At 30.1% G+C, this 26,854-nt stretch overlaps 1 protein-coding gene and 1 long non-coding RNA gene across 2 annotated transcripts in view; one reads left to right on the forward strand and one right to left on the reverse strand.

Annotated features, from left to right (window-relative positions):
• Positions 1 to 26,854, reverse strand: part of LOC135125746 (uncharacterized) — a 565,798-nt gene that overhangs the window by 473,410 nt on the left and 65,534 nt on the right. The window lies entirely within an intron of this gene.
• LOC135125567 (uncharacterized) lies at positions 24,776 to 26,188 on the forward strand. Its single transcript, XR_010279896.1, has 3 exons — positions 24,776 to 24,840; positions 24,892 to 25,328; positions 25,379 to 26,188. It is a non-coding gene; the product is annotated as an uncharacterized LOC135125567 (long non-coding RNA).

Genomic DNA, 26,854 nt, shown 5'->3' on the forward strand with positions numbered 1-26,854 from the left:
TGAATTTCTTGAAGAAAGTTTGTAACACGTTCACCAGAAGTAGACGACATTTTATAACTGAGCTATGAAGGTTTTATTTTATCTGCGCATATTGTCAATATAAGTTAATAAAAACCTGCCATCCAGAATCATTTGCATCAACTATTTATAGAATCCTGTAAGCGACTAAACATATGGCCCTCTAAAATTTTTTTGGATTTTTGAATACGTTTTGAATTTATGGATTCGTTTTGAAATATTTATTTTAGAAAATGTGTTTCGTTGTAATTTCGCACCGGTGTCTTATTTAATCGGGATTCGAACACGCTGCGAAAGCGTGTGCACATGTTCAGAGCGCGACGCTTTAACTTTTGCGCTAACGCGGTTTAGCGATAAGCGTCCACAAAGCGGACTAGTTAAGATTTGTCTTAAATAAATAAATGGATTCGTTGGGTTCTTTACCTATTCATTTTATTAAAGCAGATGAAAAAGAATATTATAACATTAATGAATTAGCGCCAAAATGGCCTTTTATATTAATAATTATAGGACGAAGTGGTTCTGGAAAAACAAATACTGTTGTCAATCTTTTAAAATATTTATTTTTTGATACTTTTTATTTGTATGCAAAAGATTTAGAAGAACCTTATTATCAATTATTACAAAATGTATTTGATGATGAAAAAATTCGGCCTAAAGAACCTCATGAGCGTCCACAAAGACTGGCAAGGCCAGTAATTGAATCGTACTTTTCATCAGATATAGAAGACATTGTCGATGTAGACGAACTAGATAGAGATAAACAAAATTTGATTGTTGTTGATGATTTCGTAACGGAAAAAGATCAAAAGAAACTGATAGAATTAGCTATACGCGGAAGAAAAATGAATGCTTCAATGATTTATATAACGCAGGATTGGTATAGAGTGCCAAAATCAATTCGTTTACAATGTAGTTATATTTCGATATTTCCATCCTGTGATATAAGCTTAATATTTAGAGAAAAGGGATTGGATAAGAAAATCAGAGAATATTATGAAAATAACATCAAAAATTTTGATTGCTTAACGATTGATTTCAAAAATCCTGAAATGAAATATAGAAAGAATTTTACACCCATAAATGACATCTGAATACGCTTCGCTCATGAGGGCTTCGCCCGAATACGTTCTTAGAAAAAATAGAAAAAAAGGAGGTAAATCAACAAGAGGACCACCTGGTATAGGATTTAATCTAACAGAAAATGGTAATTATGATATTGCAGGACACAAATTAGTTAATGTAAAGCAATCAGAAAATCCTGGCGATGCTGTTAATTTACAATATTTAACGTCAGCGTCCACAAAGTGGAATAATAGTGCTTTGCATGCTGCTGTGGATAAAGTCAACCATAATATGATTAAAAAAGATGATTCTCAAAGTATTCTAAAAATTGTTAAACCTGAACTCAGTAATATGATTAAAAAAGATGAAGCAGAAACTATTGTAAATATTGTTAAACCTGAATTAGAAAATATGATTGCAAAAGATGATTCTCAAAGTATTTTAAAAATCGTTAAACCCGAATTAGAAAATATGATTAAAAATGATTCGCTGAATTCGCCTTCGACTCATGAGGTAGCTCCGCTAGCGTTACAACAAGATATATTGATATTGGTAATAGAAGATTAGTTAAAACTGCTAATGCAATTGATAAATATGATGTTGTCAATAAAGGACAACTAGATATTTATGGACAAAGGTTAATTAATTTGGAAACTGAATTCATGAAAAAAACGTCTTTGGCTAGTGCTTCGCATGCTCATTATTCTTTTTTACAGTTTGTAGGAAAAAATATTTTTATTAAGGACGTTCATGGACAAAAGGCTGTTAATGTGCTTGACTTTTCTTTTGATGGCGAAGAATTTCTTAGATTACCAATGAATGTAGAAGTTATAAAATTCTATTCAACAGCTGCTTTGAAAGATTTGGATATCAGTAATAATAAAGGAACAATAGATGTTTCTAACCCAGTTATTATTAAAGAATCTGATCTTCTAATTTTTAGAATGCAAAAGGAAAAGGTGTATACAGATGAAAATCACGGTGGTTATAATTCCAACAGACCTTATCGTTTAAGAACTCCAATTTTCTTTTATGTTAGTCAAGTTTTCTGTATAACGTCTTTGACTAAGTGCTACGCACGATTATTTACAAAATAAAACATATATAAAATGGAAAGCCATATAGTAATCGATTTAAATGGAAATGGTATCTCTACTGTCTGTTGTATAGTAAATAGTGAAGAAATTGAACTTAATCTGATAGAAGCAGTGGCGGGCTCGTGGTGATTTTTGATGGGTGGGCAAAACATTATAGGTAGGTTATAACATGTATGAAAAAAATATATATACATATAAATTAATCATCTTTGTGAGAACGTGTTTTTGTTTTATTGCTGCATGTCAATCAATATAATATAACAAATATTTTATGTATATTACATATATATTATTTTAAAAATATTACTTACAATGTCGTTTAGCAAGAACCAACGAGAACGTCGAAGACTCTTGCTAGAAGAGGAAAGAGGAGCAAAAAAAAAGGTTCAGCACATAAATGGATTTGTTAGGAGTTTATAGAACTATAAACTCAAATAATTATTCCAACATGTAAAGATTTTGAAATAACATGACGAGAAAACGTTAAATTTCAAACCTTTGAGATAAGCTACACTTAGAAAAAGCAGCAATTTGGAAAATTATTGTGAAAGCAAAATTAAAAATGCCAAATGAAACAAAAAATAAATTCTCAAAATACTAACAAAGTTAACAATAACAAATAAAATAAAAATCATTCCAAAATAATCGTTCTGATTGGTTTTAGAAAGACTAATTACCAAAGACCCGTCCAAAAACTTTTTAAATTTATCATAGAATTTACTTTAAGAGAAATTTGCGATTCATCTTGTCCCCGAAATGTATGTTTTTGTGTAGCCAAGAAAATTATCATATCGAATAAACGCCGAATTTAAGAGAATTTTCTGTAGTTTCACTTCGTTTTTCCAGTACCTACCTAATTTTCGTTTATTCAGATTGGTCATGTTTTTGTAAAGCAGTAGCGATATATTTTTATAGCTCTTCTTGTGGAATTCTAAAGTGTTCGTAATTTAATTATATGTTAAATAACAGACAATTCCAACAGTTTTGTTTGTTGTTTGACTACCGATCAGCAAATAGGTAATATTTATTGTTCGAATTTTGATTAAAGCCTTTAATACTGCCACGAGAGTTTGTGATGACTAATTGTTTCATTTCGGGACATACAAATAATTCATAAACATCAAGTTCCATGCTACTGAATTTATTTATTAAAAACAAAACTCAATGTCTTTAATACCTTCTTTACCACTTCTCTAATATTATTTGCACAGCTTACTTGCCATTAAAAAAAAATGCTAAAAATTACCTACTTTGGTACCCGCTTAACCGTTTGGTATTTTTGATTAAGCTACATTTTATAATTAAATGCACTATTCAGAATGCAGTTTCTGATCTGACTGAATTCAATTGAGTCGTGTCTCCGACGAGGACGAACCATGCCGAGTGCTTCCGATTTTCAGGGTGTATTTGCCCATCCTACTAGAGCGAAGCGCATAACAAACCTGTGCGGACAGTCTGAATTAAATAATAAATTAAGCGTATATTTAACTTTCGTTGACTCTGCTACAGTTGACAAAGCATTCACTGTATGAAACAAAAATGCATATGTAATAATAAAAAAATACACATGTCACATACGTACTGCAATAATAAATGTATTACTTATTCTCATCATTGGTTATTCGGATTTTTAAATTTATAATTCATTATAAATATAAGTTTACACGGTGTCATAATACGAGAATATGGTTATTACAAATTTTCATTTGATATGAAAAAGTATTTATTAATTATTATGGTGTTGCTCTTTTCTATAACAATAGTATTCAAGAATTTTCGCATAACATTATTTTCCTTACCACCTTACCCATATTTCAATGGAGTAATAAAAATAATTACCTCTATACTTTTACAATACAAAACAAGTAAAAAAATCGAAATTAATTTATTGAATCGTTGAATCGAATATCAGAGATCCGATTCTGCAGCGTTTGAGATATACGTTGACGCTAGGGCGTCCTGCCCCGCTTGAAGCAACAAAACACGGATATGCAAAGGCGTGCGTTTCGAATTCTTTACTCTCAATCACGTACATAGAAAACCGAACGTATGTCGTTGCTTACAATCAAGAGGGTGGACCAGGGTGGACTAGCCCATCCTCACATGAATCGTATAACGCCGAGATCTGACGCACTTTTTTGCAACTGCAGTTTCTCAATTGCGGAAACTGCGGCATGTAATGAAGAAAAATTGCTATTATATTGTGAACAAAGTCTGATGAATTCCCTTTGGTCATGAGGGCTTCGCCCGAGTTCAGCGTCCACGCAGTGGGCTAGTGCGTAGCATGCCCAGAGCGTCCCTAAAGGGGGCCTACGGCTCTGCAGGTCAGAGCCAAAGTCATTATGAAGAAATGAAAAAACATATGAAAACATTTTTAAAATTCGAGTGAAGTCGAAGTGGACTACTGTGTCGCATGTGAAGCGAATTTGGACAAAATATTTTTATCGTAATTTATTAATTGATGTTCTGTTTCATTCTTTTCTAAAACTTTCTTTAAATCTTTCTTAATTCTATGTTGAATGAAGTATAAAAGATCATTTGTTATTATTATGTTTTTCTTATCAACTTTATAGTTATTTTGATTTATAAAATCAAATACTATATACTCAATGAGTTAAGATTAATTCGTGGACTTAGTCCACTTGAGTCTTCGGTGATTTTATATTGTTTTAAAATATTAAACTCTTTAACGTCATTTTCATATTTATAAATGAATACTTATTGTGTTAAATATAAAACAAACACAAGTAACAAAAGTATAATTGTTAAAGAAGATAAAAAGTGTAAAAAATATAACTCATCAGTATGTCTTGCATGCGGTAAAAAGAACAGTACATATAAAAAAAACCGGCTCATGAATTAGAATCAAATAAATGGATTATTGTAAAATATGCAAAACGAAAACTAAATCCACTGGAGAACCAGAATTTATTGTAAAATATAAACGCTGGAGAAGAATATCAACTTGCAGAAATTGTCAATCTGTGAAAAATAATTTTTTTAAATCACCTGAAGTTATTTTAAATATTGAATTATTCAAACCTGCTAAGAAAAACTATGAAACACGAGTATTCCTACACAAAGGTATTGATGATACTTGGCAAATAAATATTTATGTTTTTTATAGACCAAAAGGAAAATCAGAAGATCCAAGCTATACTTTAAGAACAAAAGAGGCAAAGCCGAAGACGAATGATTTTAATAAATTTAAAAAGATTAACAAGGGATTTATCTATATTCTAGTTGCTGAAGACACCTTTTCTAAATTTGTATGGGTAGAACCTTTAAAAACTAAATCAGGATTAGAAGTAGCTAATGCATTTTTAAAAATCACACACACAAGCAATTAAAGATAAACACAATTCGCCGAAAAATTTACATACTGATAGAGGAAAAGAGTTTTATAATAAAGATATGAGAGTTGTTTTAAATAAATATAACATCAATCTTTATAGCACACGAACAAAATATAAGGCTTTCCAAACCAATATTATATGACAGCTTTGATTGGATTTCACTACTGCCAAAAATTATAAAATCTTATAACAATTCTTATCATACTACTATTAAAATGAAACCAAAGGATGTAAATAAAGGAAATGAAAGAAAATTGTTAGAAACCGTATATATGATTACATTAACAAATAAAAAACCAAAATTTGAAGTTGGCGATAGAGTTAGATTATCTAATATGGTTGACTTATATCGTAACAAATTAAAAACAAATTGGACAGAAGAAATATTTACAGTTGTAGAAAAACGTGAATATAACGTTTGGATTTATTTTGTTTCTGCTCTTAATGGTGAAAAAATTAAAGAGGGTATATACGAAGCTTCTGCAACTAACATTATTATAAGAATTATTGAAATAATACAAATAAAAATAAATATAATTTCTTCTTTTCTTTTTTTAATTCAACAATCTTTAAGTTTGCCTTGATTAATAAATTCGCCGTATTCATTTATTAACTAGAGAAAGAGTGTTTGCTAAACGTCTTTTTGCTCGTTCTTTATTGTTATACCTAATAACAGGATTTTTATTCAGTAATGCGTTTATTTTTTCTTCATCATAACTATTTATATCGTTTAATTCTTGTTCCAATACATTAATTTTGTTATCTTTATGCTCTATTTCTTCGTCGATCTTTTCTATTGTTTCAACTGCAGCATTTCCTAATTCTTTTAAAATTCTGTTTTCCATATACAGTTGATTAGATGCTTTAACTTTATTGCCAACAGATAAATTATTAAATTCAATGCAGTCTTTTTTTATTCTATTTCGAATAATTTTTACCTGATTTTTGTCTGCAATATCAATTAGTGCCATTATTTATTAGATAGCGAATTCGCCTACGGCTCATGAGCATGCGAAGCACTAGTCAAAGACGTTGGCAGAGTCAAGGAACTCATAATCTTATTAAATTTTTTATCAAATTCTTTTTCGGCCTGCGGAGCCCGGAATGGGACTATTTGACGCGGCCGACTTGGCGCGAGCCATTTTGGCGCAGGGACACTTTGGCGCAAGTCATCTTGGCGCGAGCCATCTTAGCGCGAGTACGTCGGTATATACTATAAAAAATATTTATTGTTCGTACTGTGGTTGGCACCCTGTTATGTATGCTAAGTGTCAACCAAATACACAGTTTCATTCGCACAAATTCCAATAACTAAATGATCCACGGAGCAAGAAGTTCCACGTTTAGAAGTATGTTTATAATGGGGTGTAGGGCGCGAACCGCCCGTGTGTCCATTAAAAAGTCGACATTACCCCTCTACGCGTTGGAGACTATCAAAATTAGGTTATGCTGACAACGGGTGCAATTTTTGTATATTTATATCTATTTGTCTTGGTGTGGGTTCATTCGCGCCAATATGGCCCGCGCCAAAGTGTCCCTACGCAAAGTTGGCTTTGCGCCAAAATGTCTCGCGCCAAGTCAGCCGCGCCAAGTCGGCAGCGCCGAATTGTCCTAGACCGTGCGGAGTCATAGTCCCTTTTAGGGACGCTTTTGTACTGCCAACAGCATGCTGAGCACTAGTCCCTTTCAGGGACGATTTGTAATCTGATTGAGATGTGTTTGATTTGTGTTTAGATTTAATTTGTTTATGTTTTTTTTGTTATATTGTTCTATATTGTTTGATTTTTTGTTATGTTTAATTAATGTTTCACCAGTGAGAAATTTTATTTGATTCCTAATTGTATTTTCACCAATTTTATTCTGTTTGGCAAACCCTTTAAGGTAATATTTTTAGAAGTAGGGTCTCCTTTTTGTGCTAAAAAATGTAATGCTAATTGTCTTGATCGCATATTATTTAAATTCTTTACTGATGGAATACTAGGCTCTGTTAATGTGTAATCTTTTTTAATTATTATGTTTATCTTTTGTTTAGCTGACTGTTCCCTTTTGGTATTATGAGTCATTTATTATGAAATAATATCTTCCTAATAAATGGAGAATAAAGACTGTCAGAAAAGTGAGTCGTTATTAAGAAAATGTTCCATTTGTAAAACAATAAAATCTCATTCAAATTTTGTTTAAAATGAAAATCAGACTTATGGAATTGGATACATGTGTTGTGATTGTAAAAAAAAAGACAAAATGATAAATTTTCTTGTAATATATGTTTTATGGATGTACCGACACGATATAAAAAGACATTTCAAAAATATATGGCATGAAAAATTCGAAAAATATATAAGTGAGTTAAAAGGTACCCATAAATATTCTGAATAATTTTTTGTCTACTAAATGGAGATACAGAAAGATCAACTTCTTAAAATGAGTCTTGAGGAAATTGTAAAGCTTACTAAAGGGGATTTAAAAAAAGTGGGTGAGATAATTGAACAAATGAATAAAGATATCCCGTCCTCGAGTTCAGCGAAGTCTCACAATGAATCGTCATTGATGAATACATAAATATTTTTTAACACCAACATCAGATAATGAGATTGTACTAAATAAACTAAGTTTAAAAAAATTAAAAACCATTGAAAGAAGGCAAGGTTTAAAGAACTATTCAAAATATACCTCAAAGACTAAATCAGATCTTATAGGGTCAATTCTAAAAGAAGAGTTCAATGCTGGAGATTCGCATAATAAATTAAGCAGGGTTAGTATTAAAAAATTAAAATCAATTGCTAGCAAACTAAACTTAAACATAAAGAGAAATAGTAAAAAAATAGCTATTGAATGAAATTTCAGATAATGTAAACAATGATAATTTAAACATTCTTCTCAACGAAATCAAGTCACCTAGTTTAAAAGAATTATTGAAAGAAGAACCGAAGACAAATCTGGGACAAACGTTAAAAGAGCTAAGAAAAATTGCTAAAGAATATCAAAGGTTACTCAAAAATGAAGAAGGCAGAATTATTACAAAAAATTGGTGAGCAATCTTTTGCATTCGAAGATGATTATTTTACAGAGTTTTCAAAAAAACCTAAATTTAAAATAATAGAAAGAAAAGCTGAGTACACCAAAAAATGGAATACACATAAAGTTTATTATAAAATTATATTATTAAAAGATGAAGAAGAATCGTTAGAGTCCGATGTTTCTGACATAATTATAAAAAAGAAATACTATCATTACAGAAGGATTGAATGATATGATTAAAGCAGTAAAAGAGAAAACAAATTACAAAGATGGAGACTTATTAAATATAGTAGTTAATCACAATGATCTTTGGTCCCCTATTTCCACTGGGTTATCAAGAAATTCTGATGTTGATAATTTATTAAACAAAATTCAAAGTATCTTAACTTCAAATGAAGATTTAGATATATATATATATATATATATATATATGTTAATGATAACTTTCGACCTCAAATTCTCTCACGTATATATACTTTTGGGCTCAAATTGGAAGTTTCGGCCTCGCCGTAGCTTTTGAGGCCGAAGTGACTCACACATTCAACGTAACATTTGGACTCACGCATATCCAGTGACATCTTTTAACAGTAATTTTAACAATTTTGGTTTGAGAAAAGATTGTTAAGTATAAAAGTTGGTTGCATAGATGATTTACTTAACAAAGCTAATATTATGACTAGGTTTTATATAAATGCGGGAAGTTGTTTGAAGGTAGTAATTTCCAGAAGAATGTTGGAAATTTATCTAAAATTAAAGAAAATATAAAGCAACTGAAAACAATTGGACAGTAGAAGAGCCAAAAATTCAGAAAGAAGTTAGAGAGTAAGAAAGAAAAAAAAAAGATACACAACAGCTATAGAATGTAAGAAACGGAAAGTTGAGGACATGGAATGAAGACAGGGAAATTTGGATGAAAAATTTTACAAAGAGAGTTGGAATTAACTGAGCAAGGAAGCATAAAGAGAAGGGGTGGTAACTATAAAAAAAATAGAGAGGGAATGGAAAAGAAAAGCGGGGAGGACAAATGGGGTTTAAAATTGCTTGTTTGAAATATTGCATTATTAAGAAAAATAAACAGAATTTATTTAATGAGTACATAAAATTTTGATTTTGTGTGATTAACAGAAACATGGATACTAAAGAGTAAGGGGAATAAATTGAACAAGGAAAAAGGAAAAGTTGAGGGTGAAGCAAGTGGGGGATCCATAACAGGGGTGACAAAAGATATAAAACAAATCGAAGAGCGGGTAATAGAAGTGGAACGCATAGTGGAAAGAAAGATAAAAGAAAAAAAGAATTTGCATATTGTATTGCATTGGAATTACAAAAAATTTGAAGAAAAAAATTTAAGAAAAAATTGAAGAGTCTAACGAAGAATTTCTTCTGATAGGAGATGGTTTTAACGCCAAAATAGGCAACAAAAGCAGGGAATATAGCGGAGAACGCACAGAAAAATCTAAAGATAAAATTTTAAATAAAGACAGAAAATTTCTATGGAAATTAATTGAAGAAAGAGTTTGGTAGTCTTGAATGGGGTGAAGGAGGGGGATGAAGATAAAGAATTTACCTGTATATGTAACCCAGTAGCTGATGAAGAAGCCGAAACATTTAAATTAGGAGAAAGAATTGATTCCGACCACATGCTATAAGAAGTAAAATTGAGGGATAGAAGTAGAAAAGTCGGAGTCACAAATAAGGAAGTAGATAAAAAGGAGAAGGGAACTGAGCATTATAAAAGATGTTGGAAATTGAATTCAAAAGAAGTAAGCTAAAATAAAATAGAAGAATTAAAAATAACAACTGAAAAAGCAGCAATAAGAAAAGCATTTATAACGAAGAAATCAGAAAAGAGAAACAAATGGCGGGTTAATAGATGCAGAGATTTAAAAACATAAGAAAGAAAATGTTTACGAAGGTGTAAAAAGGGAAAGATAAAAAAGAAGAGTACTGTCCAGCAAGAAATAATAACAGGTCGGTGTGAATAAAAAAAAGAAGAGATTCCGAAAGAAGAAATAAAATAAAAGCCATAAAATCAGAGCAAGAACCAAAATAAGGAAAAACAAAAACATGATCAGTGAAGAAATGCTAATAATACAATGGAAGTACCATTTCATGAAACTAATGAGTGGAAATGAGAGTACTGTAGCGCAAAAGAGTTAAACCGAGAATGCTGAGAGAGAAAGAATGGCCGAACATTACAGTGGAAAAAATATGGAAACAAGTTGGAGGGTCGAAAAGAGGGAAAAGACCAGGGAGGAATGGATTGGTAAATGATGTATGGACGTTTAGAACGGATGATTTGATTGAAAGACTGTGTGAAATAATGAATGAGATGTGGAAAAGTAAAGGTCTCCTCGAAAGTGGCAACAAGGACAAATATGTCCAATGGCGAGTATAAAGGAACCTAGGTACAATGGGGGTTATACTCGTCTAAAGATAATATCAGAAACAACGCCAAGGTACCTAGAGAGAGAAAGAACGAAGGAGAAAAAGTAATTGCTAGACAGAGGGGTGGACATGAAGAAAGAAACAATAACTTTTGCTTAAGCGAAAGCAGAAGAATATATAGGATGTGTGGAGAAGTGCAAGAGACTTTAGAATACATGCTACAAGACTAGAGCGAAATTAAAGAAAAAAGGAAAGTATAACAGAAATATTGAATGAAGATGGAAGAGAAGCAGGGTGGATGAAAGGAGTGGAAAAGAGCGGAGTAAGGCTGGAGCAAAGGGGATGCGATAAAAGAAGTAAATAGTAAAATCCTTGATTGTTGACCATTATTATTGCTATATCACACCAAAATAGTATAAATAAAAATAAATAATTGGCAGAGTGGTGAACTATCTAGCCTAAAATTATTTTCATCTTTTGTACAATTCGGCCTCACAGAATCGTAGAAAACAACTTTCAAACTTACAACCCAAGCTAAAATTAACTTAATAGCAGTTATTTTAATAACAAATAAGAGAAATAAACCTACAAGAAAAAGTCATAATTGTGTTATTAATTATGAAGTAACTATTAAAAAAATCTAAAGATTGTGATGCCAAAAGTTACTTTAAATCAAATAATGGCTTTCATCCATAGAAACTTTTGGCCTCATAATTACATGACGAATAACTTTCGGACTCATGTGCTAACATACATTAAAGTACAAGGTACATGAATAAATCTAAAATCGGAAACCCAAAATTTGGTCAAATCGAGGCAGTAAAATTCATGTGAATCAATATTCGGTGCTATATATTCAGGCACACCCCCAAGTGTAAAGATTCAGATTTTTTCCATAAAACCAAACATTTTGTATGAAGTTAAAACAAAATTACGACTGTGAATGGTAGAAGTATCTGTAGACGCATTCATAAAAATATTTTTTATTCAAAGTTAAAGAGATAATTTAAATTTTTTTAAATACTTGCTACTTAGCCAAATATAAAGGACGACAGGTCCAAAGTTGCTATAAATGAGCTAATTATTTTGACATGTTTGTTTCCATATTAGCGTGGGTATAAATTTGGGTTAGGTAGAGTTCTGCAATCAACCAACTATTTATTTTTATTTATACTACTTTTGGTGATACCAGTTTCAGGGTTCATCCCCTTCCTCAGCCACCTCGTCAGTAAACCTATGACACTTTAAAAAAGTCAATATTTGGTTAAATTTTTAGACTTATTAGTGTTAATATTAATAGGAATTTGATCCGCCGTTTTTTGAGCCTAAAATACTTGATTGTTGACCATTATTCTTGCTATACCACATGTAAATAGTATAAATGAAAATAAATAATTGGCAGAGTGTTGAACTATCTAACCTAACATTATTTTCATCTTTTGTAGACTTTGGCCTCACAGACTCGTAGAAAACAACTTTCAAACTTACAACCCAAGCTGAAATTAATTTAACAGCAGTTATTTTAATAACAAATAAGAGAAATAAACCTACGAGAAAAAGTCATAATTGTATTATTAATTGTGAAGTAACTATTAAAAAAATCTAAAGATTATGATGCCAAAAGTTACTTTAAATCAAATAATGGCTTTCATCCATAGAAACTTTTGGCCTCATAATTACATGACGAATAACTTTCGGACTCATGTGCTAACATACATTAAAGTACAAGGTACATGAATAAATCTAAAATCGGAAACCCAAAATTTGGTCAAATCGAGGTAGTAAAATTCATGTGAATCAATATTCGGTGCTATATATTCAGGCACACCCGCAAGTGTAAATATTCAGATTTTTTCCATAATACGAAACATTTTGTATGAAGTTAAAACAAAATTAGACTGTGAATGGTAGAAGTATCTGTAGACGCATTCATAAAAATATTTTTTATTCAAAGTTAAAGTGATAATTTACATTTTTTAAATACTTGCTACTTAGCCAAATATAAAGGACGACAGGTCCAAAGTTGCTATTAATGAGCCAATTATTTTGATATGTTTGTTTCCATATTAGCGTGGGTATAAAGTTGGGTTAGGTAGTTCTGCAATCAACCAATTATTTATTTTTATTTATACTATTTTGGTGATACCAGTTTCAGGGTTCATCCCCTTTCTCAGCCACCTCGTCAGTAGACTTATAACACATTAAAAATGTCAATATTTGGTTAGATTTTTAGACTTATTAGTGTTAATATTATCTGGAAATTGATGTGCCGTTTTTTGATCCTAAAATACTTGATTTTTGACCATTATTCTTGCTATACCACATGTAAATAGTATAAATAAAAATAAATAATTGGCAGAGTGTTGAACTATCTAACCTAACATTATTTTCATCTTTTGTAGACTTTGGCCTCACAGACTCGTAGAAAACAACTTTCAAACTTACAACCCAAGCTGAAATTAATTTAACAGCAGTTATTTTAATAACAAATAAGAGAAATAAACCTACGAGAAAAAGTCATAATTGTATTATTAATTGTGAAGTAACTATTAAAAAAATCTAAAGATTGTGATGCCAAAAGTTACTTTAAATCAAATAATGGCTTTCATCCATAGAAACTTTTGGCCTCATAATTACATGACGAATAACTTTCGGACTCATGTGCTAACATACATTAAAGTACAAGGTACATAAATAAATCTAAAATCGGAAACCCAAAATTTGGTCAAATCGAGGCAGTAAAATTCATGTGAATCAATATTCGGTGCTATATATTCAGGCACACCCCCAAGTGTAAAGATTCAGATTTTTTCCATAATACGAAACATTTTGTATGAAGTTAAAACAAAATTAGACTGTGAATGGTAGAAGTATCTGTAGACGCATTCATAAAAATATTTTTTATTCAAAGTTAAAGTGATAATTTACATTTTTTAAATACTTGCTACTTAGCCAAATATAAAGGACGACAGGTCCAAAGTTGCTATTAATGAGCCAATTATTTTGATATGTTTGTTTCCATATTAGCGTGGGTATAAAGTTGGGTTAGGTAGTTCTGCAATCAACCAATTATTTATTTTTATTTATACTATTTTGGTGATACCAGTTTCAGGGTTCATCCCCTTTCTCAGCCACCTCGTCAGTAGACTTATAACACATTAAAAATGTCAATATTTGGTTAGATTTTTAGACTTATTAGTGTTAATATTATCTGGAAATTGATGTGCCGTTTTTTGATCCTAAAATACTTGATTGTTGACCATTATTCTTGCTATACCACACGTAAATAGTATAAATAAAAATAAATAATTGGCAGAGTGTTGAACTATCTAACCTAACATTATTTTCATCTTTTGTAGACTTTGGCCTCACAGACTCGTAGAAAACAACTTTCAAACTTACAACCCAAGCTGAAATTAATTTAACAGCAGTTATTTTAATAACAAATAAGAGAAATAAACCTACGAGAAAAAGTCATAATTGTATTATTAATTGTGAAGTAACTATTAAAAAAAATCTAAAGATTATGATCCCAAAAGTTACTTTAAATCAAATAATGGCTTTCATCCATAGAAACTTTTGGCCTCATAATTATATGACGAATAACTTTCGGACTCATGTGCTAACATACATTAAAGTACAAGGTACATGAATAAATCTAAAATCGGAAACCCAAAATTTGGTCAAATCGAGGTAGTAAAATTCATGTGAATCAATATTCGGTGCTATATATTCAGGCACACCCCCAAGTGTAAATATTCAGATTTTTTCCATAATACGAAACATTTTGTATGAAGTTAAGACAAAATTAGACTGTGAATGGTAGAAGTATCTGTAGACGCATTCATAAAAATATTTTTTTATTCAAAGTTAAAGTGATAATTTAAATTTTTTAAGTACTTGCTACTTAGACAAATATAAAATACGAGAGTTCGAAAGTTGCTATAAATGAGCTAATTATTTTGATATGTGTGTTTCCATATTAGCGTGGGTATAAAGTTGGGTTAGGTAGTTCTGCAATCAACCAATTATTTATTTTTATTTATACTATTTTGGTGATACCAGTTTCAGGGTTCATCCCCTTTTTCAGCCACCTCGTCAGTAGACTTATAACACATTAAAAATGTCAATATTTGGTTAGATTTTTAGACTTATTAGTGTTAATATTATCTGGAAATTGATGTGCCGTTTTCTGATCCTAAAAGACTTGATTTTTGACCATTATTCTTGCTATACCACACGAAAATAGTATAAATAAAAATAAATAATTGGCTGAATGTTGAACTATCTAACCTAAAATTATTTTCATCTTTTGTAGACTTTGGCCTCACAGAATCGTAGAGAACAACTTTCAAACTTACAACCCAAGCTAAAATTAACTTAATAGCAGTTATTTTAATAACAAATAAGAGAAATAAACCTACAAGAAAAAGTCATAATTGTGTTATTAATTATGAAGTAACTATTAAAAAAATCTAAAGATTGTGATGCCAAAAGTTACTTTAAATCAAATAATGGCTTTCATCCATAGAAACTTTTGGCCTCATAATTACATGACGAATAACTTTCGGACTCATGTGCTAACATACATTAAAGTACAAGGTACATAAATAAATCTAAAATCGGAAACCCAAAATTTGGTCAAATCGAGGCAGTAAAATTCATGTGAATCAATATTCGGTGCTATATATTCAGGCACACCCCCAAGTGTAAAGATTCAGATTTTTTCCATAATACGAAACATTTTGTATGAAGTTAAAACAAAATTAGACTGTGAATGGTAGAAGTATCTGTAGACGCATTCATAAAAATATTTTTTATTCAAAGTTAAAGTGATAATTTACATTTTTTAAATACTTGCTACTTAGCCAAATATAAAGGACGACAGGTCCAAAGTTGCTATTAATGAGCCAATTATTTTGATATGTTTGTTTCCATATTAGAGTGGGTATAAAGTTGGGTTATGTAGTTCTGCAATCAACCAATTATTTATTTTTATTTATACTATTTTGGTGATACCAGTTTCAGGGTTCATCCCCTTTCTCAGCCACCTCGTCAGTAGACTTATAACACATTAAAAATGTCAATATTTGGTTAGATTTTTAGACTTATTAGTGTTAATATTATCTGGAAATTGATGTGCCGTTTTTTGATCCTAAAATACTTGATTTTTGACCATTATTCTTGCTATACCACACGAAAATAGTATAAATAAAAATAAATAATTGGCAGAGTGTTGAACTATCTAACCTAACATTATTTTCATCTTTTGTAGACTTTGGCCTCACAGACTCGTAGAAAACAACTTTCAAACTTACAACCCAAGCTGAAATTAATTTAACAGCAGTTATTTTAATAACAAATAAGAGAAATAAACCTACGAGAAAAAGTCATAATTGTATTATTAATTGTGAAGTAACTATTAAAAAAATCTAAAGATTATGATGCCAAAAGTTACTTTAAATCAAATAATGGCTTTCATCCATAGAAACTTTTGGCCTCATAATTACATGACGAATAACTTTCGGACTCATGTGCTAACATACATTAAAGTACAAGGTACATGAATAAATCTAAAATTGGAAACCCAAAATTTGGTCAAATCGAGGTAGTAAAATTCATGTGAATCAATATTCGGTGCTATATATTCAGGCACACCCGCAAGTGTAAATATTCAGATTTTTTCCATAATACGAAACATTTTGTATGAAGTTAAAACAAAATTAGACTGTGAATGGTAGAAGTATCTGTAGACGCATTCATAAAAATATTTTTTATTCAAAGTTAAAGTGATAATTTACATTTTTTAAATACTTGCTACTTAGCCAAATATAAAGGACGACAGGTCCAAAGTTGCTATTAATGAGCCAATTATTTTGATATGTTTGTTTCCATATTAGCGTGGGTATAAAGTTGGGTTAGGTAGTTCTGCAATCAACCAATTATTTATTTTTATTTATACTATTTTGGTGATACCAGTTTCAGGGTTCATCCCCTTTCTCAGCCACCTCGTCAGTAGACTTATAACACATTAAAAATGTCAATATTTGGTTAGATTTTTAGACTTATTAGTGTTAATATTATCTGGAAATTGATGTGCCGTTTTTTGATCCTAAAATACTTGATTTTTGACCATTATTCTTGCTATACCACATGTAAATAGTATAAATAAAAATAAATAATTGGCAGAGTGTTGAACTATCTAACCTAACATTATTTTCATCTTTTGTAGACTTTGGCCTCACAGACTCGTAGAAAACAACTTTCAAACTTACAACCCAAGCTGAAATTAATTTAACAGCAGTTATTTTAATAACAAATAAGAGAAATAAACCTACGAGAAAAAGTCATAATTGTATTATTAATTGTGAAGTAACTATTAAAAAAATCTAAAGATTGTGATGCCAAAAGTTACTTTAAATCAAATAATGGCTTTCATCCATAGAAACTTTTGGCCTCATAATTACATGACGAATAACTTTCGGACTCATGTGCTAACATACATTAAAGTACAAGGTACATAAATAAATCTAAAATCGGAAACCCAAAATTTGGTCAAATCGAGGCAGTAAAATTCATGTGAATCAATATTCGGTGCTATATATTCAGGCACACCCCCAAGTGTAAAGATTCAGATTTTTTCCATAATACGAAACATTTTGTATGAAGTTAAAACAAAATTAGACTGTGAATGGTAGAAGTATCTGTAGACGCATTCATAAAAATATTTTTTATTCAAAGTTAAAGTGATAATTTACATTTTTTAAATACTTGCTACTTAGCCAAATATAAAGGACGACAGGTCCAAAGTTGCTATTAATGAGCCAATTATTTTGATATGTTTGTTTCCATATTAGCGTGGGTATAAAGTTGGGTTAGGTAGTTCTGCAATCAACCAATTATTTATTTTTATTTATACTATTTTGGTGATACCAGTTTCAGGGTTCATCCCCTTTCTCAGCCACCTCGTCAGTAGACTTATAACACATTAAAAATGTCAATATTTGGTTAGATTTTTAGACTTATTAGTGTTAATATTATCTGGAAATTGATGTGCCGTTTTTTGATCCTAAAATACTTGATTGTTGACCATTATTCTTGCTATACCACACGTAAATAGTATAAATAAAAATAAATAATTGGCAGAGTGTTGAACTATCTAACCTAACATTATTTTCATCTTTTGTAGACTTTGGCCTCACAGACTCGTAGAAAACAACTTTCAAACTTACAACCCAAGCTGAAATTAATTTAACAGCAGTTATTTTAATAACAAATAAGAGAAATAAACCTACGAGAAAAAGTCATAATTGTATTATTAATTGTGAAGTAACTATTAAAAAAAATCTAAAGATTATGATCCCAAAAGTTACTTTAAATCAAATAATGGCTTTCATCCATAGAAACTTTTGGCCTCATAATTATATGACGAATAACTTTCGGACTCATGTGCTAACATACATTAAAGTACAAGGTACATGAATAAATCTAAAATCGGAAACCCAAAATTTGGTCAAATCGAGGTAGTAAAATTCATGTGAATCAATATTCGGTGCTATATATTCAGGCACACCCCCAAGTGTAAATATTCAGATTTTTTCCATAATACGAAACATTTTGTATGAAGTTAAGACAAAATTAGACTGTGAATGGTAGAAGTATCTGTAGACGCATTCATAAAAATATTTTTTTATTCAAAGTTAAAGTGATAATTTAAATTTTTTAAGTACTTGCTACTTAGACAAATATAAAATACGAGAGTTCGAAAGTTGCTATAAATGAGCTAATTATTTTGATATGTGTGTTTCCATATTAGCGTGGGTATAAAGTTGGGTTAGGTAGTTCTGCAATCAACCAATTATTTATTTTTATTTATACTATTTTGGTGATACCAGTTTCAGGGTTCATCCCCTTTTTCAGCCACCTCGTCAGTAGACTTATAACACATTAAAAATGTCAATATTTGGTTAGATTTTTAGACTTATTAGTGTTAATATTATCTGGAAATTGATGTGCCGTTTTCTGATCCTAAAAGACTTGATTTTTGACCATTATTCTTGCTATACCACACGAAAATAGTATAAATAAAAATAAATAATTGGCTGAATGTTGAACTATCTAACCTAAAATTATTTTCATCTTTTGTAGACTTTGGCCTCACAGAATCGTAGAGAACAACTTTCAAACTTACAACCCAAGCTAAAATTAACTTAATAGCAGTTATTTTAATAACAAATAAGAGAAATAAACCTACAAGAAAAAGTCATAATTGTGTTATTAATTATGAAGTAACTATTAAAAAAATCTAAAGATTGTGATGCCAAAAGTTACTTTAAATCAAATAATGGCTTTCATCCATAGAAACTTTTGGCCTCATAATTACATGACGAATAACTTTCGGACTCATGTGCTAACATACATTAAAGTACAAGGTACATAAATAAATCTAAAATCGGAAACCCAAAATTTGGTCAAATCGAGGCAGTAAAATTCATGTGAATCAATATTCGGTGCTATATATTCAGGCACACCCCCAAGTGTAAAGATTCAGATTTTTTCCATAATACGAAACATTTTGTATGAAGTTAAAACAAAATTAGACTGTGAATGGTAGAAGTATCTGTAGACGCATTCATAAAAATATTTTTTATTCAAAGTTAAAGTGATAATTTACATTTTTTAAATACTTGCTACTTAGCCAAATATAAAGGACGACAGGTCCAAAGTTGCTATTAATGAGCCAATTATTTTGATATGTTTGTTTCCATATTAGAGTGGGTATAAAGTTGGGTTATGTAGTTCTGCAATCAACCAATTATTTATTTTTATTTATACTATTTTGGTGATACCAGTTTCAGGGTTCATCCCCTTTCTCAGCCACCTCGTCAGTAGACTTATAACACATTAAAAATGTCAATATTTGGTTAGATTTTTAGACTTATTAGTGTTAATATTATCTGGAAATTGATGTGCCGTTTTTTGATCCTAAAATACTTGATTTTTGACCATTATTCTTGCTATACCACACGAAAATAGTATAAATAAAAATAAATAATTGGCTGAATGTTGAACTATCTAACCTAAAATTATTTTCATCTTTTGTAGACTTTGGCCTCACAGACTCGTAGAAAACAACTTTCAAACTTACAACCCAAGCTGAAATAAATTTAACAGCAGTTATTTTAATAACAAATAAGAGAAATAAACCTACGAGAAAAAGTCATAATTGTATTATTAATTGTGAAGTAACTATTAAAAAAAATCTAAAGATTGTGATGCCAAAAGTTACTTTAAATCAAATAATGGCTTTCATCCATAGAAACTTTTGGCCTCATAATTACATGACGAATAACTTTCGGACTCATGTGCTAACATACATTAAAGTACAAGGTACATGAATAAATCTAAAATCGGAAACCCAAAGTTTGGTCAAATCGAGGTAGTAAAATTCATGTGAATCAATATTCGATGCTAGGTATATATTCAGGCACACCCCCAAGTGTAAATATTCAGATTTTTTCCATAATACGAAACATTTTGTATGAAGTTAAGACAAAATTAGACTGTGAATGGTAGAAGAATCTGTAGACGCATTCATAAAAATATTTTTTTATTTAAAGTTAAAGTGATAATTTAAATTTTTTAAGTACTTGCTACTTATTAGACAAATATAAAATACGAGAGTTCGAAAGTTGCTATAAATGAGCTAATTATTTTGATATATGTGTTTCCATATTAGCGTGGGTATAAAGTTGGGTTATGTAGTTCTGCAATCAACCAATTATTTATTTTTATTTATACTATTTTGGTGATAGCAGTTTCAGGGTTCATCCCCTTTCTCAGCCACCTCGTCAGTAAACTTATAACACTTTAAAAAAGTCAATATTTGGTTAGATTTTTAGACTTATTAGTGTTAATATTATCTGGAAAATGATGTGCCGTTTTTTGATCCTAAAATACTTGATTTTTGACCATTATTCTTGCTATACGACACGAAAATATTATAAATAAAAATAAATAATTGGCTGAATGTTGAACTATCTAACCTAAAATTATTTTCATCTTTTGTAGACTTTGGCCTCACAGAATCGTAGAGAACAACTTCCAAACTTACAACCCAAGCTAAAATTAACTTAATAGCAGTTATTTTAATGACAAATAAGAGAAATAAACCTACAAGAAAAAGTCATAATTGTGTTATTAATTGTGAAGTAACTATTAAAAAAATCTAAAGATTGTGATGCCAAAAGTTACTTTAAATCAAATAATGGCTTTCATCCATAGAAACTTTTGGCCTTATAATTAAATGACGAATAACTTTCGGACTCATGTGCTAACATACAGTAAAGTACAAGGTACATGAATAAATCTAAAATCGGAGACCCAAAATTTGGACAAATCGAGGCAGTAAAATTCATGTGAATCAATATTCGGTGCTATATAATCAGGCACACCCCCAAGTGTAAAGATTCAGATTTTTTCAATAATACGAAACATTTTGTATGAAGTTAAGACAAAATTAGACTGTGAATGGTAGAAGTATCTGTAGACTCATTCATAAAAATATTTTTTTATTCAAAGTTAAAGTGATAATTTAAATTTTTTAAGTAGTATAAATAAAAACAAATAATTGGCTGAATGTTTAACCATCTAACCTAAAATTACTTTCTTCTTTTGTAGACTTTGGCCTCACAGAATCGTAGAAAACAACTTTCAAACTTACAACCCAAGCTAAAATTAACTTAATAGCAGTTATTTTAATAACAGATAAGAGAAATAAACCTAAAAGAAAAAGTCATAATTGTGTTATTAATTGTGAAGTAACTATTAAAAAAATCTAAAGATTGTGATGCCAAAAGTTACTTTAAATCAAATAATGGCTTTCATCCATAGAAACTTTTGGCCTCATAATTTCGGACTCATGTGCTAACATATCTTAAAGTACTAGGAACATGATTAAATCTAAAATCGGAAACCCAAAATTTGGTCAAATCGAGGCAGTAAAATTCATGTGAGGCAATATTCGGTGCTATATATTCAGGCACACCCCCAAGTGTAAAGATTCAGATTTTTTCCATAAGACGAAACATTTTCTATGAGGTTAAGACAAATATTGGTGGATTGAGAAATAAATCTAAGAAATAAATTCATAATGATGTTGTTAAGTGTAAAATACCTATGAAAAAAGATCTAAAGACTGTGATGCCAAAAGTTACTTTAAGTCAAATAATAGTTTTCATCCATAGCAACATTTAGCCTCATAATTGCATGTTAGGTAACTTTCGGACTCGTGCGCTTCGTATATGTGAAAACAGGTAATTAACCCATCATTCCGGGCACAATTTTGTTTTTGGAACGAAGTACTAGATTAATAAATTTAAAATTGGAAACCCGAAATTTCAACACAAGCCGGTGAAATTCATGAGGTGTATTATTTCACGATATGGATTCGTAAAATTTAAGGCACAATCTCAACATTCAAATTGTAATTGATAGACTCCGGCTTTATCTAGTTAAGTAATTTTATCTTTGTTGTTCAGTAACTGATTTCTGGTTGAATTAATTTTTATAAATGAAATATTAACATTTTTATTCACTCTATTTAGTATGTTTTTAATTTTGTAAGATAATGTTTCAATAAAATCCAGAAAATAATATCTACCTATGTCTTCCTTAGTATCATGGTCCGTTTTGAACAACGAGCAACATTGTTTTTTTTTAATTTTGTATCTTATTTTGTCAATTAGATTGTGGATTAATTTTACTTTAAAGTCATTATTTATTGCAATTTGTTTTATGGACTGAAGTTCTTTATTATAGTTTTCATGGTTTAGATTAGAATTGAACAATATTTCAATTAAAGATGCAAAAGTTGATATTTTATGAATCCATAGGTGGTTGGAAGAATTGCAAATAATGTTGTCTGTGTATGTTTTATTGGCCCAATATCTTACAAAATTAAAAACATTCTTGGAGAAATATTAAACACGAGAGGCCAAAAGTTGCTATAAACGAAGTCATTCTTTTCATCTTTAGTACACTTTGACCCCATATGGATTCATACAAAACAACTTTCAGGCTCACAGTCCAAGGGGACATTAAATTAGTAACCCTTGTTTTAAGAATACCAAATCGTCTTTCAAATATCGGCGGATTGAGAAATTAATAAATCAAAGGGACAGATTTATAATTATGTTGTTTACTGTGGAGTATCTACGAAAAAAATCCAAAGACTGTGATTCCAAAAGTTAATTTAAATCAAATAATAGTTTTTATCCATAGCAACATTTGGGTTCATAATTACTGCTCCATTATAATATTAAACTGGTTTTTCAAATTTCGCTTGTTTCTTGGATAAAATAATATAAAATACGAGAGGCCAAAAATTGCTACAAATGTAATTAATGATTATAAAAGAGTATAAGTAATTATTTTCATCTTTAGTACACTTTTGTCACACAAATTCATACAAAACAACTTTCAGGTTCACAACTCAAGCTAAAGTTAAATTAATTGTCGTTGTTTTAAGATTATCAAATTGTGATTCAAATACCGGAAGAAAGAAAAACAAATCTAAGAAACAATTTCATGGTGATACTATTAACTGTAAAGTACCCATGAAAAAAATCTAAAGAATGCGATATCAAAAGTTACTTTATATCAAATAATACATTTCATGCATAGTAACATTTGATCTTATAATTACATGTTTCGGAATAATGAGCTTCATATCTATCATTTCAAGTACAATTTTTGTTTTTGGAAATGAAATTCCAAGTGATTAGAAAATAAAACAGAAGCTCAAAAATGTATGGAAACGATGCATGACGTTCCAAGATATTAATTCCTAACATTTAAAGCACACACTTAAGCAAATATCCAGATTGGCTCCATAAGTAGAAAAATAATTTAAGAGATTAACAAAAACTTGTACTGCTAATTGTAGAAGTGCCTGTACACACAACCATAAAAGTAAATTTCTTACTCCAACTTAAACTGGTATTTTAAAATTGACATGTACGCCTTTCTTGGAGAAATATAAAAAGAGAGGTTAAAAGCTGCTAAAAAATAGTAATGTTTCTTTTTTCGAAATCGCGCAGTAATGTGCTTTTTCTATGTTCAAAAATCGGCACAGAAATTAAATGCGGTGTTGTCATATTAGTATTATCTACCTCCACAATTACATTTTACAAGGTTATAAATTGTTTTTCGGTTTAGCAGTAATTCTATACTCTTTGATAACCCTTTTTATTAGTTATTAGAAACACATCCGGTTTATTAATTTTATAAATATAATTTATTAACTAAATTTGCGCGTAATCTCGCAACGTCGCAACCTTGCATGGCAACAGCGGATTTCTTGAAGTGCAGCGACATTCTATGGCAGCGAACAATGTGTATCCACATAACCTGTAATAAGTTTTTGTTCGGTGCAGAAACAACCATGGAAATCATTATATGGAGAATATCTCATTTTGCATACGAGTATTTCGCTGAAAAAGAAAATTCTGTGAAATCAACATTTTGGGCTACATAGTCGTTGTTAAAGTCAACTCTGTTAATATAAAACAGCATAGATATAATCTAAGTACACCAAGTTCTCAAGCAAAAAATATAGGTTATGTTTCCCAGAAATCAAATATATTTACAAGAGAAAACTTACGAAAATTTTTAACAGAGGCCCGTGATTAATGTACCTAATGTCAAAGGTAATCTCAAAGAAGGTCAATCACATTGTCTATAAAACATAATGTTTTAGATATATTTTTTATTCGAAGTTTCAGGAGTATGAGGAAAGGAAGAATTTGAACAATTTTTTTGTATCTACATAATCTATAATAAGCTTTTATTATTATTACAGAACAGATTATTAGCTTACATGCCCATTTTAAATGAAAGTATGAAGCATACCTCTTATTTTTCGGCACTTTTAATATTTTTGCTTGCAGAAAGATCTGCAGCAATTGCAAAATAGAGATGGATAGCAATAATAACAAGCAGTTTACATGCATTCGACCGAACTTGCAAAAACTGGCAGATAATATATCAAATTTATTACCTAAAAACTCAGCCACAGTTTATGAAAAGCGGTATGAATTTTTTTTTTTTGCGCAGAAACAACCATGCAAAATATATGGAGAACACCTCATTGCATACGAGTATTTCGCTGAAAAAGCAAATTCTGTGAAATCTTTAACACTTTGGGCTGCATAGTCGTAGTTAAAGTCAACTCTGTTAATAAAAAACAGCATAGATATATCTAAGTACACCAAGTTTTCAAGCAAAAAATATAGGTTACATTGCCAAGAAATCAAATATATTTACAAGAGAAGACTTACCAAAATTTTTAACAGAAGCCCGTGATTAAATGTACATGATGTTAAAGGTGATCTCAAACAAGGTCAATCACATTGTCTATAAATCATTATGTTTTAGGTTTATTTTTTATTAGAAGTTGTAGGAGCATGTGGAATGGATAAATTGAAAAATAATGACGGCATTCAAGACAAAAACGATACGCTAATAATTAAAATTCCAACGTCTAAAACTGGCAAAGCACGAGAATTTACAAATATGTGTAAAAATATTTATCCAATTGAAATATAGTAAAAATACCTAATTTTAAGACCGCACCATACACCAGACAAATCATTATTTATACATTACATTTGGATAGTGAATGCAGCAGCAGCTGCATTGTACAAATATACCTGCAAACACACTGTAACAAATTATGCAGACACCTCTTTTGACTAAAAGATATATATTTAACTTTATCCATACGTTGTCAACTTTGTTAATAATTGCAATCTCTAACTTCATAAGAAATATGAATAATCTACTTTGGTGTTTTATAGTAGTATTAAATGTTCATAGAATATAATTGCACTTACTACGAAGTAAGCTTTCCTAGTTTTAAGTTGTTTTCTTTTCTCTTTGATTATCTTAATTTCTTCAGCCTCTATGTGGCTGTTTTAATTCCAAAAAATTGTTTCTGAATAAACTGATTCATACCACTTTTTCTTTCTTTTACTCGAAAACAGTTTAAACTATAACTCCAAATATTTACCTACTTTACAACGTGTCAAGCATTCGGTTGTTGTAAATGATGCAACCATAAATACAAATTTGAACACTGATATGACAGGTTTGAGGCTAGGATGTGGTTTTCATATACTCCCATTACTTGTTGCCTAAATCTGGCGCGAGGCCAAAAGTTATTATTGACGTATATATATATATATATATATATATATATATGTATATAATCCCGGAACTTTGGCACGGTCGGCACACTATGGCAACACTGTAGTAGATCAAACGCATAAATTAGTCAGTTTCGCACATAAGGAAAATACGGCATAGTTCAGCCCCTCGACGATAGATGGCCAAACAAAATTTAATTATATTTAAAAGGCACTTTGGCATTTATATTTAAAATGTTATAATTAATAAAGTTTGCGGTAAGTTTCAACAAAATTGTAAATCCAAAAAACAAAAGGATTTGTGTTACGTATAAGAATATTCTAAGTACGTCACCCCTAGAATTACTTTTTTAAAAAATAAAACATTTCGACACAATTGTTTGTATCTGGAAATTCAAAGTGGTTTTAGATGTTCCAATAGCCCAAGTCAAGCGGAAATTGAAACCTTTAACAAATAGAAAATACTAGGGAAGTAAAGGCATTATTTGTTGTCTTTATTTCGCATTTTGCTAACAGTGACCGGGACTAAAGTGTGTGCCAAACTACCTATTGTATGCGTTCGGTACGCATTTAACAGGGAGTTTCGCATGACATTTATTTTCCCCCAAAATTTTAAATCAAAAAGGAAGTGATTTTTAAGAACAAAACACTCAATGTTACTCATAAGAATATTCTAAGCACGCTGATTATACTGTATTTGCTTAAA

Source organism: Zophobas morio, unplaced genomic scaffold (assembly GCF_036711695.1).
Source record: "Zophobas morio isolate AGI-343-1 ecotype UQ-CSIRO unplaced genomic scaffold, CSIRO_AGI_Zmor_V1 ptg000009l, whole genome shotgun sequence".
Taxonomy (NCBI): domain Eukaryota; kingdom Metazoa; phylum Arthropoda; class Insecta; order Coleoptera; family Tenebrionidae; genus Zophobas; species Zophobas morio.